Source organism: Cupressus sempervirens, chromosome 5 (assembly GCF_028749045.1).
Source record: "Cupressus sempervirens isolate cs-2001-9-10 chromosome 5, ASM2874904v1, whole genome shotgun sequence".
Lineage (NCBI taxonomy): Eukaryota > Viridiplantae > Streptophyta > Pinopsida > Cupressales > Cupressaceae > Cupressus > Cupressus sempervirens.
Window position 1 is genome coordinate 198,928,593 of NC_143122.1, and position 12,085 is coordinate 198,940,677.

The 12,085-nt window shown below is 37.4% G+C and overlaps 1 pseudogene; it reads right to left on the reverse strand.

Moving 5' to 3' along the window:
* Positions 1 to 402: 402 nt before the first annotated feature.
* LOC149555079 (uncharacterized) lies at positions 403 to 6,900 on the reverse strand (annotated as a pseudogene).
* Positions 6,901 to 12,085: the final 5,185 nt, after the last annotated feature.

Genomic DNA, 12,085 nt, shown 5'->3' on the forward strand with positions numbered 1-12,085 from the left:
CTTTTAGTCTAGAAATCAAGCCTTAGCATGTGATATTTAAGAATTCAAAATTTGAGAGAAACAAGAATAGAGTGTTCCAAAGACTTCCACGCATGCACACAGTTATACGTGGGCATTATTTATAGAAATTACATATTCATGGGTTTCACTTGAGATTAATTATATGTAACAACACTGTATATAGTCATTAAAAGAATTGCAAATGCAGCTGTAAAGAAGACAGTAAAGATTATTAAACATGATGAGAGGAATATTGTGAGTGTTCTATTTTTTTGTATTGAAGAAAAGGTTGAATCATCACAGCAGTATTGATACACATATCTTACATGCATTTTGGAGGTCCCAGACTGTTTAAAAGGCCAATCTGGCTGCTCGTCAATAATTTCTTGGGCATTGAGTAAGTCACTGAGAAGAAAGCGTGTTCAACAGCGCAACTCTGGTAGAGATGAGAGACTTGAATAGCTTGTTGATTTTGTGTTCGAGGAGGGGAAGAGCAGTCTCCAATTTATTCAGAGCCAAGGTGGATGGAGAGAGGTGCAATTTGGAGTTGGAGTTGAGAAGATTGTTGAGATTTGCCAGTGCAATATCTGCTGCCTCTAACTCCTGTAGGGACCTTGATGACCTCTTTCTCATCTCAAATGCCTCCTTGAGCTTGTGATGCAGACAAGTGAAATGGGAAGGAAGAGGAAGAGATGGCATCCTCATGTGGGATGTCTTGAAGGAAAGAGCAGCGACGAGGGTAGAGCAGACCACGATGGTGATGGCCTTTGCATGGTTGACGTCGATTGCTGCTCCTGCTTTATCCTCTGTGAAAAATCAAACTATTGCAGTCACTGATTATTAATCTCCTATCATAAATGATTATTAAATTGCTGAAAACAAATTCCCAGCTAATATCGAAAAATAACACAACTGCAACTTCACTTATAAAATACGAAAAGAAATGCGCAACACAATAAACACAATATTTTTGGACAAATTGTCCCTGGAAAAACCCTTAAGGGAAAACCAGTTCTACAAATGAGGAATTATATTAAAATTCAGCAAATCAAGAGATACAAAATTCCTTGCCTCTCACTGGCAGAACTTCGACAACCTCCTAATTTCTCCCACTGATATTCCCCACTGCTATCCCCACGCTAACACGGCCCCCTTGCTAACACTGCAAGATTGTTTGCTAACACTACAAACTTCTTATCCAAATGACCCAATGACCCCTTTTTATACTACTCCTGTTGGTAAACCAACGACTGAGATTAAATCAAACCAACGGCTAACATTAAGACAACTCAACAACCAATAATAGAACTGGTTGCAAGGTGTCCAAAAGGGAATCTCTAAAATTAGTAAATACTAACCATTTACTAATTCTTGGAAAGTGGACAAACAGCTATCCAAACCACCCATAAATACAATTGCTATTCATAGATAAAGACGAACAGCTGTCCAAGCTACCCATAAATACTACTGCTATTTCCGAGTCAGAAATAACAGCTGTCCAACTAACAATAATTAACACTCCCTCTTAGCGAGGAAGCTGTTCTGCATGACACCCATCTTATCTCTGAAGAAGATAAATTTTGCCTTTCCCAAAGCCTTCTTCAGAATGTCTACTACCTGCTCATTTGTAGGTATGTATTGTAGTCGAACAACTCCCCTTTGTACACAATCTCTGATGAAGTGATATCTGATATCTATATGTTTAGACCTATCATGAAACATTGGATTCTCAGACAACTTGATGCAACTCTGATTGTCACAATGTATCATAGTAGTCTCAACCTTCTGACCAAACAAGGCTACTAACAACTTCCAAAGCCATATAGCTTCACATGTCAGCATGCTAGCTACTATGTATTCTGCTTCTGCTGAACTTAGAGCCACAGACTTCTGCTTCCTACTGAACCAAGATACAACTCCTGATCCCAAGCTGAAACAACACCCTGAAGTGCTCCTTTTGTCTGTTGTACTTCCTGCCCAATCTACATCAGTATAGCCTATCAACCTGATACCTTCACCTCGAACATATCTAATCCCATACTCGATTGTACCATGCAAGTAACGTAGCACATGCTTAGCCGCTATCCAATGCATTCTCTTTGGTTCAACCATGAACTGACTAAGAGAGTTTACTGCAAATGCTATATCTGGCCTAGTGTTAACCAAATACATAAGAAAACCAATCAACTGTCTATATAATGTAGGATCTACATCTTTCTCCTTAGAAGTATCTACCTTCCTCCAATTCGTGATCATTGGTGTAGACATGGCTTTGCAATCCTCCATCCCAAATTTCTTCAAGATTTCAATGCAATATTTCCCTTGACCAAGGAAAATCTTCCCATCTATCTGCCACACTTCCATGCCTAGAAAGTAGTGCATAAGTCCTAAATCCTTCATCTCGAACTCTTCTGCAAGGTTCCTCTTGCAATCCACTATGAGCCCTAGTGAACCTGTAAGAAATAGGTCCTCCACATAAAGAACAAGAATGAGAATCTCACCCCTAACCATCATGTAGTAGAGGTTAGCATCTGCTTCACTCTTCACAAAGCCCATTTTCTGCAAGTATGTATCAATGCACTCATACCATGCTCTAGGAGCCTACTTGAGTCCATACAATGCTTTCTTCAATCTGCACATGTGGGTCTCTTTGCTATGTGCTAAAAATCCTTTTGGTTGTTCTATGTATACCTCCTCCTTCAACTCACCATTAAGGAATGCTGTCTTGACATCCATTTGATGGATTTGCCATCCCATTTGTGTTGCAAGTGAGATTACAGCTCATATAGAAGTATACCTGGCAACTGGAGCAAATATCTCCTCATAGTCTATTCCCTCCTTCCGAGAGAACCCCTTTGCCACGAACCTAGCCTTGTATTTCTCGATGCTACCATCTGCACAGTGCTTTATCTTATAGATCCAGCGTGATCCAACTACAACCCTATCTGTTGGTCTAGATACTACCTCCCACACATCATTCTGCATTATTGAAGAATATTCCTCAACCATAGCATCTCGCCATACCTGATGTTCTACAGCTTCCTAATAGCTAGAAGGATCACTATCTACCAACTGACTAACTAATGCCACATAGTCATTGAACTTGGCTAGTTGTCTTTGCTGTCTAGTACTCTTCCTAGGAGCTCCCACAAACTCCTGAGTATCCCTTTGTGTATCTAGAACCACATGATTCCTGCTGCCAACTGTAGAGGATGAAATGTCAACCTCTAAGTCTTCTAGATGCATTTCTTGTTGCACTTGTTGCTCCATACTCTGTGAATCTTCACTAACTGAGTCTACACCCGTACTGGTAATTGTACTTGAGCTTTGCTGCGCTAGACTTGGTCTTGGAGCTTCTGTTGGCTGCTTACTCTAATCATCTACTGGAAAATCTCTGGATCTCCTGAATGCCTTGTCCTCCATGAACTTGACATCCTGTCTGACAATAATTCTTTTAGTTCCTGGAATGAAAATCCTATATGCCTTTGAGGTCTCACTGTACCCAACAAAGTACCCCCTCTCTGTAGTCTGATCTAACTTTGTATGTGTATCTCCAGGAATATGGCAATATGCCAAACTCCCGAATATCCTGAAGTGACTAACATCTGGCTTCTTCCCTGTGAAAGCCTCCTCTGGTGTCATCTTCCCTAGCACCTTGTGTGGAACTCTATTCTGAATGTAGACTGTTGTATTACATGCCTCTGCCCATAAGTAACTGGGCATGTCCTGGTCATGTAGCATAGCTCCTGCTGCCTCCGATATAGAATGGTTCTTCCTGTCAGCAATTCTATTCTGCTGTGGATTGTAAGGAATAGTCCATTCTCTCTTGATTCCTTCTCTGGTGCAGAACTCTTGGAAGACATTTCCTTTATACTCGCCTCCATTGTCTGACCGAAGAACCTTTATCTTCTTTCCTGTCGAGTTCTCCACAAGAGCCTTGAACTCTTGGAATCGACTGAAAACCTCATCCTTAGTCTTCAAGAAGTATATCTAGGTCTTTCTAGAGAAATCACCAATAAAAGTAACATAGTACTCATATCCTCTGAGAGATTTTGTCGACATTGGTCCACAAACATCTGAATGTACTAGATCAAGAACACCCTTAGATTTGGTGTCACTCCTTGGAAAAGATGCTTTTGCAAACTTCTCCAACACACATCCCTTACATACATCATCATGCTCTGTGCTCACCTCTAGAACACCTGTCACGGTCTCACGAAGCAATCTATGTGCTCCATGATGAATATGGCCCATCCTCCTATGCCATAGCTCTCCAAGATCTCTAGGATTACTATTGCTCATAAGTGCCTTAGGAGCATCAAACTGCAATCTATAAAGGCGACCACTCCTAACTCCAATAGTTATGGGTGATTTCCAATCCTTGTTCTTAATCAACACACGTGTCCCTCTAAAGAGTACATTATACCCCCTATCCTGAAGAACAGATACAAAAATCAAATTCATACCTAAGCCTGGCACATATAACACATCATGAAGAGGAATTATCTTTCCATTCTCCCTCTGAAACTGAACAGTCCCTTTCCCAACAGGGTTGAGTTTGGACAAGTTTCCCATAGAAATCTGGATGTTGGTGTCCTCCTCCTTGTAATTGGAGAAGTACTCTCTAACTCCTGTCATATGAAATGATGCCCCACTATCTATATACCAAACACACTGTGAGGTTGAGCTAACCATACAAGCTATGAGTGCAAACTCATCTTCCATTTTGCTGGAGAGTTCTTTTGCACTTGCTGAAGCTGCCACCTGCTTCTTACCCTTTTTCCTCTCTAGGCAATCACTGACATAGTGGCCAAACTCGTGACATCCAAAGCACTTGACCTTAGAAAGGTCCTTCTTCTTCTTTTCACTTTGTGAATTTGATCCTTTGCTAGATCCCTTCTTTGCTTTCCCTTTACCCGCTAGGGCAACGTTCTCTTGTTCCACCTCATTTTTCTGACTCTTGTTGGCCCCATTGACAAGACTTAATCTAAACTCCTCCTAAGTGAAATCAGTCCATAGTCGATCTCAACTCGGTAAAGTATCTCATCCACTGACAACTTGAACAAAGACACTCCATTGTTTAGTAAACCCATTTAGGGCTATTCTCACTAGCTCATCATCACTAGGGCTATCTCCAACAGCTGCTAACTCATCCTTGACAAGTCTGAGCCTGGTGAGGTAACTTGTGACGTCTTCTCCCTGATTCATCCAGGTATTCTTTAGCTTCTCTCTGAGAATCAACTTCCTGTTGGTGGTAGCATTTTGGTACAGATTTAGAATGGCGTCCCACATCTTCTTTGCTGTATCTAGCTCCGATATATGTGGAACAATATGATCCTTGACACCATCAAGGATAATCCTCCTCGCTTTGGCATCGTCCTTCCTATATGTTGCAAGCTGTGTTGCATCCGTTGGTACAGGTACACCACTGGTAGCATAATCCTTGATACCATTCTCTTCCAACAATAAAGAAATTCTGGCCTTCCAGACACCAAAATTTGAGGCACCATCCAATCTGTCCTAATCTCTCAAACCAGCTGAAGCCATCTCAAGGGTTTAAAGCAATAATAAATCTAAAGAAATCAAAATTTCTTTCCTAGGGCAAAACTTTTCTACCCTTAACAATGCTCTGATACCATGTGAAAAATCAAACTATTGCAGTCACTGATTATTAATCTCCTATCATAAATGATTATTAAACCGCTAAAAACAAATTCTCAGCTAATATCGAAAAATAACACAACTACAACTTCACTTATAAAATATGGAAAAAAATGCGCAACACAATGAACACAATATTTTTTGACAAATTGTCCCTGGAAAAACCCCTAAGGGAAAACCAGTTCTACAGATGAGGAATTATATTAAACTTCAGCAAATCAAGAGATACAAAATTCTTTGCCTCTCACTGGCAGAACTCTGACAACCTTCTAATTTCTTCCGCTGATATTCCCCACTGCTATCCCCACGCTAACACTGCGCCCTTGCTAACACTGCAAGACTGTTTGCTAACACTGCAAACTTTTCTCCAAAACTTCTTATCCAAATGACCCAATGACCCCTTTTTATACTACTCCTGTTGGTAAACCAACGACCGAGATTAAATCAAACCAACGGCTAAGATTAAGACAACTCGACAGCCAATAATAGAATTGGTTGCAAGGTGTTCAAAAGAGAATCTCTAAAATTAGTAAATAATAACCATTTACTAATTCTTGGCAAGTGGACAAACAGCTGTCCAAACCACCCATAAATACAATTGCTATTCATAGATAAAGACGAACAGCTGTCCAAACTACCCGTAAATACTACTGCTATTTCCGGGTCAGAAATAACAGCTGTCCAACTAACAATAATTAACAACCTCAACGTTGAGCTTCTCTGCCATTCGCCTCAGAATGGACATGCATTTCTCCAGCTGGGCGTGTGTGTCCTTCTTCTTGCTCAACCAAACAGAGAGGGCGGTTCGTGCTCTTTCAAGGGCATACGCAGAGAGGGAGGGAGAGAGAGCAGGGCCAAGGCCGCGAAGCGCTGCCTGCACCCATGCGTGCTGCTTCCTGATTTCTGCAATGGTATGTCATCCAGATGTGCGTTCATCCATTTGCTCCCCAACACGACCTCCATCTTTGTATTTGACAGATTGGAATAGCAACTCACCAACACATCCAATGCTTGGGCGAGCCAATCAGTTCCGAAACATGAGGAAGAAGAAGAACAAGACTCCTCCAATCTTTCAAACTCCTCTGTGAGAATTGGGCGCCCAGCCTGCAGTTGCAGGGTGGAGGGCATGCTCTTTGACCGACTATGAAAATGATGCTTGCGAGGAGAGTGGAGGGCCATGGCTGGCCCCCCTAGAGAGGAGAGACGAGAGAGAGAAGGCATTGTAATGGAGATGTTCATTCTTTTGTGATTTGCTTACTTTAATGATAGAAGATGACTCTGATTGTGATGATGTTCTGCCTGGGTATTAACATGATTTATACAACTCACCATGACAGGTAGACAGAACGAGAGAATCTCGGCCACAAGCATCTTATTTCTCAAAAAGTGGGTATGATAAAAGCATCTCCTGTCGTCCCCTGCTTCCTCTGGCTGCCCACGCTTTCCATGTGCGGTAGCTTCTGATCTACCGAGATGTGGTTTCTAACCATGGAAACATCACAGGTAGACATCATGTGGCCAACCAATTTAGGAGGTCACAAAATTTAAGTTAATAATCAACAGTTTTACTTGCAATCGCCTGCAATTTCCAGATAACATGTCTCCTGTCCAAACGTGCATAAGCTGTTTGTTTAATTGATAGTGATGGAATCAATTGGTCCAACCAAACTTTAAGGCACACGAGGGATTTATTTATATTTCTTATCAAGGGAGATCGGCCTTGTGGCAAGGCTCTAGATTGTGCCAATCATGAAGTCGGTCTCCTTCCACTCTTAATTTCTTCGTATCATGTCTTGGCACAGGTATAGAACCCTTAAATTTGTGCTTTTCTGTCAACGATGTTGAAAATTCCTGCCTGGAAACATAAATCATCATCAACAAGGTTGAACAAATCTAGTTTTGAAAACTAAATTGTTAGTAAGCTATTTTATTTTGGAAAAAGGCATCTAATGAATGCTACCGTGCAAATACAATAGTAAACTCAGTCTACATTTGAAGAAGGTTCAAACTGTTATAAATATGCTCACTCAAACTGTCATAAATAAATATGTGTACGATTCGTAAGATGAACTGATCTAACATGTTTTTGTTGGACCTATTCATAAGAACCCATCTCTCATAAGAATGAATGAAACATTTAACACTCATTACGAGGTGATGCTTATAAACGTGAGGGACTGGAACTTTTTGGGAGGTCACCCATATTAGTACTACAACTCTAGTGCACTTAACTACGGAGTTCCCATATAGCCCTTTTATCTATGAAGGTTAGAATCATTGTCAATGTTTTGGCCCATGGGTCAAACTCGCTCCCTTGCTATGAATTTATGTTTGAACTTTGGAACACCTGAATCTAAGGAGCTACATATCACATATAGGATGAACAACCAAGGTAAGTTCATTGCAATTTATTTTATGCATGCAATCCTTACATTGTTGTAAATGGGTAGATCAATTGGTTAGATCTTATTATGTCCTCTCTACCGTAGCCCACACAATATTTATTAAGCCATGCCATTTTTGGGTATCAAATTATAGGACTGGGACACATAGCATTGATCTAGTTATATCCTCATCTAGTATATCATGCTAGTCCTCATAATGAGGGTTTAATTATACACTATCATCATGATCTCATATTCCTATCCTAGAAATCTCAAGATTTATAGAAAATTATCTTCTTCTCTCATGTGTGATATGAATCAACATATCTACCAGTCATGATATAATGGTTTGATTAACCATGATTCTTTAGGCTCTTTGAGTGTCTAGTCATCACCCCCAACATGATATTAGACCTCTCAATAGACACTTATTTATTCAAATTAATAGTCTATATCCCTATAAACAAACATCACAAGTGCATCCAAATGGTATTATAAGTGTAAAATTGGTTTTTGAAATGCCAAAATAGAGACTATAAAATTAAAGATTTTATGCGGGTCTCGAAACTCTCCTATTTGGTTTTTGTGTGATTAACCATGATTCTTTAGGTTCTTTGAGTGTCTAGTCATCACCCCCAACATGATATTAGACCTCTCAATACACACTTGTTTATTCAAATTAATAGTCTATATACCTATAAACAAACATCACAAGTGCATCCAAATGGTATTATAAGTGTAAAATTGGTTTTCAAAATGCCAAAATAGAGACTATAAAATTAAAGATTTTATGCGGCTCTCGAAACTCTCCTATTTGGTTTTGGTGTGATTGTATATGTTTCTATACATATACTTGGTGTGTAAACCATATGAGCACAATCAATATATAGTTTAAAATAAATTGTTTGGTGAATATTATATGGTTTTAGGTAATTTTTTATTGGCAATTAATATTTTTCTATGATTGCTAAAAATATGTTGACTTCATTTTAATTCTTATGCTAGCATATTTTAAAATTTGAACTAGTTTTTAAAGGTATGAATAATATAACAAAGAAAACTATTTGGGGTGGGAGCTTGAATCATCTTATAATCATATGAATACTATTAGATGTGACTTTTATTTCTTATGGAACTTAACCTATAAGACAAGATGCTATTGCCCCTCTAACCCATGTTCATGCAAGATAGAACCAACATTTTAGTTTCCCTAAAATGGTCTTTAAATTTATGACCATCTATCAACTTGGTCATTTATAAAGAGAGTGACAGCTCTCATTCCTTAAGTATCTTAAGAAAGTTTTATTCAATAACCATAAACCTCAAACCTTGACAAAGGAAAGGACTGCTAAAATCTATGACATGGAAAAAATTATATATGTATAAATATTGGTGTCAAATATTTTAATGTGTAAAAATTCTCTTAGAAGCTCCAACATGGTTTTACAATGGCCAAATTATCAAGCTCAAGGATAGTGTTCGTAAATAGGTTTTAGTGTTTTAATAGGCCTCAATACTTGCAAACTTGTCATGCCCAACTTTTACAAGGCAAAACACAACCAATTTTTTTTATTTCTTTTCTAAAGGTGAACTATATAAAGAAATACATACAGACCTATGTTTGTTACGAATAGTCTATCGAACTATGGGGTGGTTGGGATATAATGATTGATGTTTCCTCAAGGACACTTAGATGTTACTCATTTGGTCATTGAGTTGGTGGTAATGCTTAACAAGTTTTAGAAACATTATTACCTTAACTAGGTCTTAAGTATCCTGGTTAGACTGATAGTGTTTTAGGGTAAAGTTTAGGGATATATTTTAGTTAGAAATTAGCATACGACTATTCTTCACTTCACAACTAATTTTATTTTATTTTATTTTTGTTTTGAAATATAAACTATGGTGCTGAACATAAGCTAGCACAAGAGGCATACACATGACATTATTAGGTTACAAAAAAATGAATAAGTTTAATAAGTTTATTATTATAATATTATATATATATATATATATATATATATATATATATATATATATATATATATATATATATATATAAGGGGTGGACATACTTAAGATATACATGGGGTCCTTTTGAGTGTACATTGACTGGTTGCTGCTTGCTATCCTCTATGGAAGTTTGCCCACTAGGTTCATCCTCATATCATGATGACATCTCGACCAGTTACATAGGATAGATGTATCCTTACCTTATGGATATATTAGTGCATTCAAATTTGTCATTTCTTGTATATTTATAAGGTTGATTATTTTCATGATTATTATATTGTCTCATTCAATTTAACATCTTTGTTCATTATACAATGCATACATATAATTTCATTTCCTACTATAAGATATCCTATATATTAAATAACACTTAATTTGTATGCACACATGTACGTAAAACAAAAATTACATAAAAATCTCTTCATAAACTTATCAAATAATAATTTACTAAACTGAACACATTCCTAAACTAACTATCTAACCAACTTTATTAACTTTTGCATATTAACATAAACTAAAAAAATCTGCCCCCAACTATGTTAAAACTCTTTTTCCTATTTACTAATTTAACCATCAAAAACCTACTTAAAACAAAACTTGCATACTAAAATACCTTCCCCTTAACACTAACACCCCACTCAACCTCACTAGGCAGGTGGGCCCTCCCTCTCCCTTCTGCTTTACAAAAAAAACTCCTAACATTTCCACTATTTCTTAACTTTCCCCAAAACTAATAAGTTTCTAATAAATACACTAATTCCTAACTTTCTAAACTAACACTTTCCTAATCATACTAAGCATCAACCTTTTTCAATCTCGCAGAACATTCAAGCCAACTAATAGCTTGCTGGGTGCATGGGGATGTGGAGAGCAGGTTGATCCATGGTCCTTGGGTGGCGCCTAGAAAGGAGGGTCGAGGGGGGAGAGAATCATGTGATTCTCCTCCCCATTTTCACCAATTTCGAGCTGCTCTTGGTTGACTTATGCCAAAAACATTAAGGTTGATGCTTAGGATAGCATAGGTGATAGGATAGGTAATTAATTTGTTTTTATAAAAATATTTGGAAAGGGCATGAGTATATTTCCCAAGGTGGAGTTGCCTATGGTGGATGATCCTAACTTTATGTTAGTGTGTAGCCCATCTTATGCTTTATTACATGCACCTAAGATGGTCTTGAAAAGGGAAAGCAGTTAGACTATTGTTTGAATTTTATTTTTTTGGTTTAAATTTTATTGTTACTTGATGGTGATGTTTTTTTTTTTCTTTCCTAGAGTTCTACCTATGCCTAAGGGATAGATACCTAGGCCTTTCATAATCCTTGACTTGACATAGCCTTAAAATTATGTATATATTTTGTTTTCTTGTTTTATAAAATAGTGACAGAAGGGTCACATGACTCATAGGAGTCTTTTCTTACAAATATCTATGAACTATGTGTTTATTATTTGTTGAGTCTTACCCCTTAGCTAAGATATTATTTTATTAGTATTTTATGCACAAGATTCGAAGTATATTCTTTCTAAATAAAATATTAGTCTATAATAGAAAGTGGATTTTCACCATTCCTCATACAAATTCTAGAGGGTTGAATACCCACCTATAGGCTTGTTTACTTATGCATTTTCTCGGTGCTAAATTTTTTTACTTGTTTATCCACCACTATTCAATAGCTATAATATTAATCTTATTTTTTGCAATAATTTTTTTATGTTGTCCTAACATTCTAACATATTTGTACAGATTGATGGAATTTATCAAATTTATTCTAACGCTAGATTTATTATATGTAATGTTATTGGAACACCATCAAGTATGAATATTTAGATCAAAGAGAGTCTATCTAAAATACTACTAATTCCAATCCTTTTTTTTTTACAATGAAAGAAAATTTTAAAATGATATTTCTCCTTCAACTCATTACATTATACAAATTTCTTTGCATGATCAACATAAAAAAATTGTAATTTCTTCATAGTATCTCATGGCTTGAAAATGAATACAAGTTCACATATACTTGATACTTTCC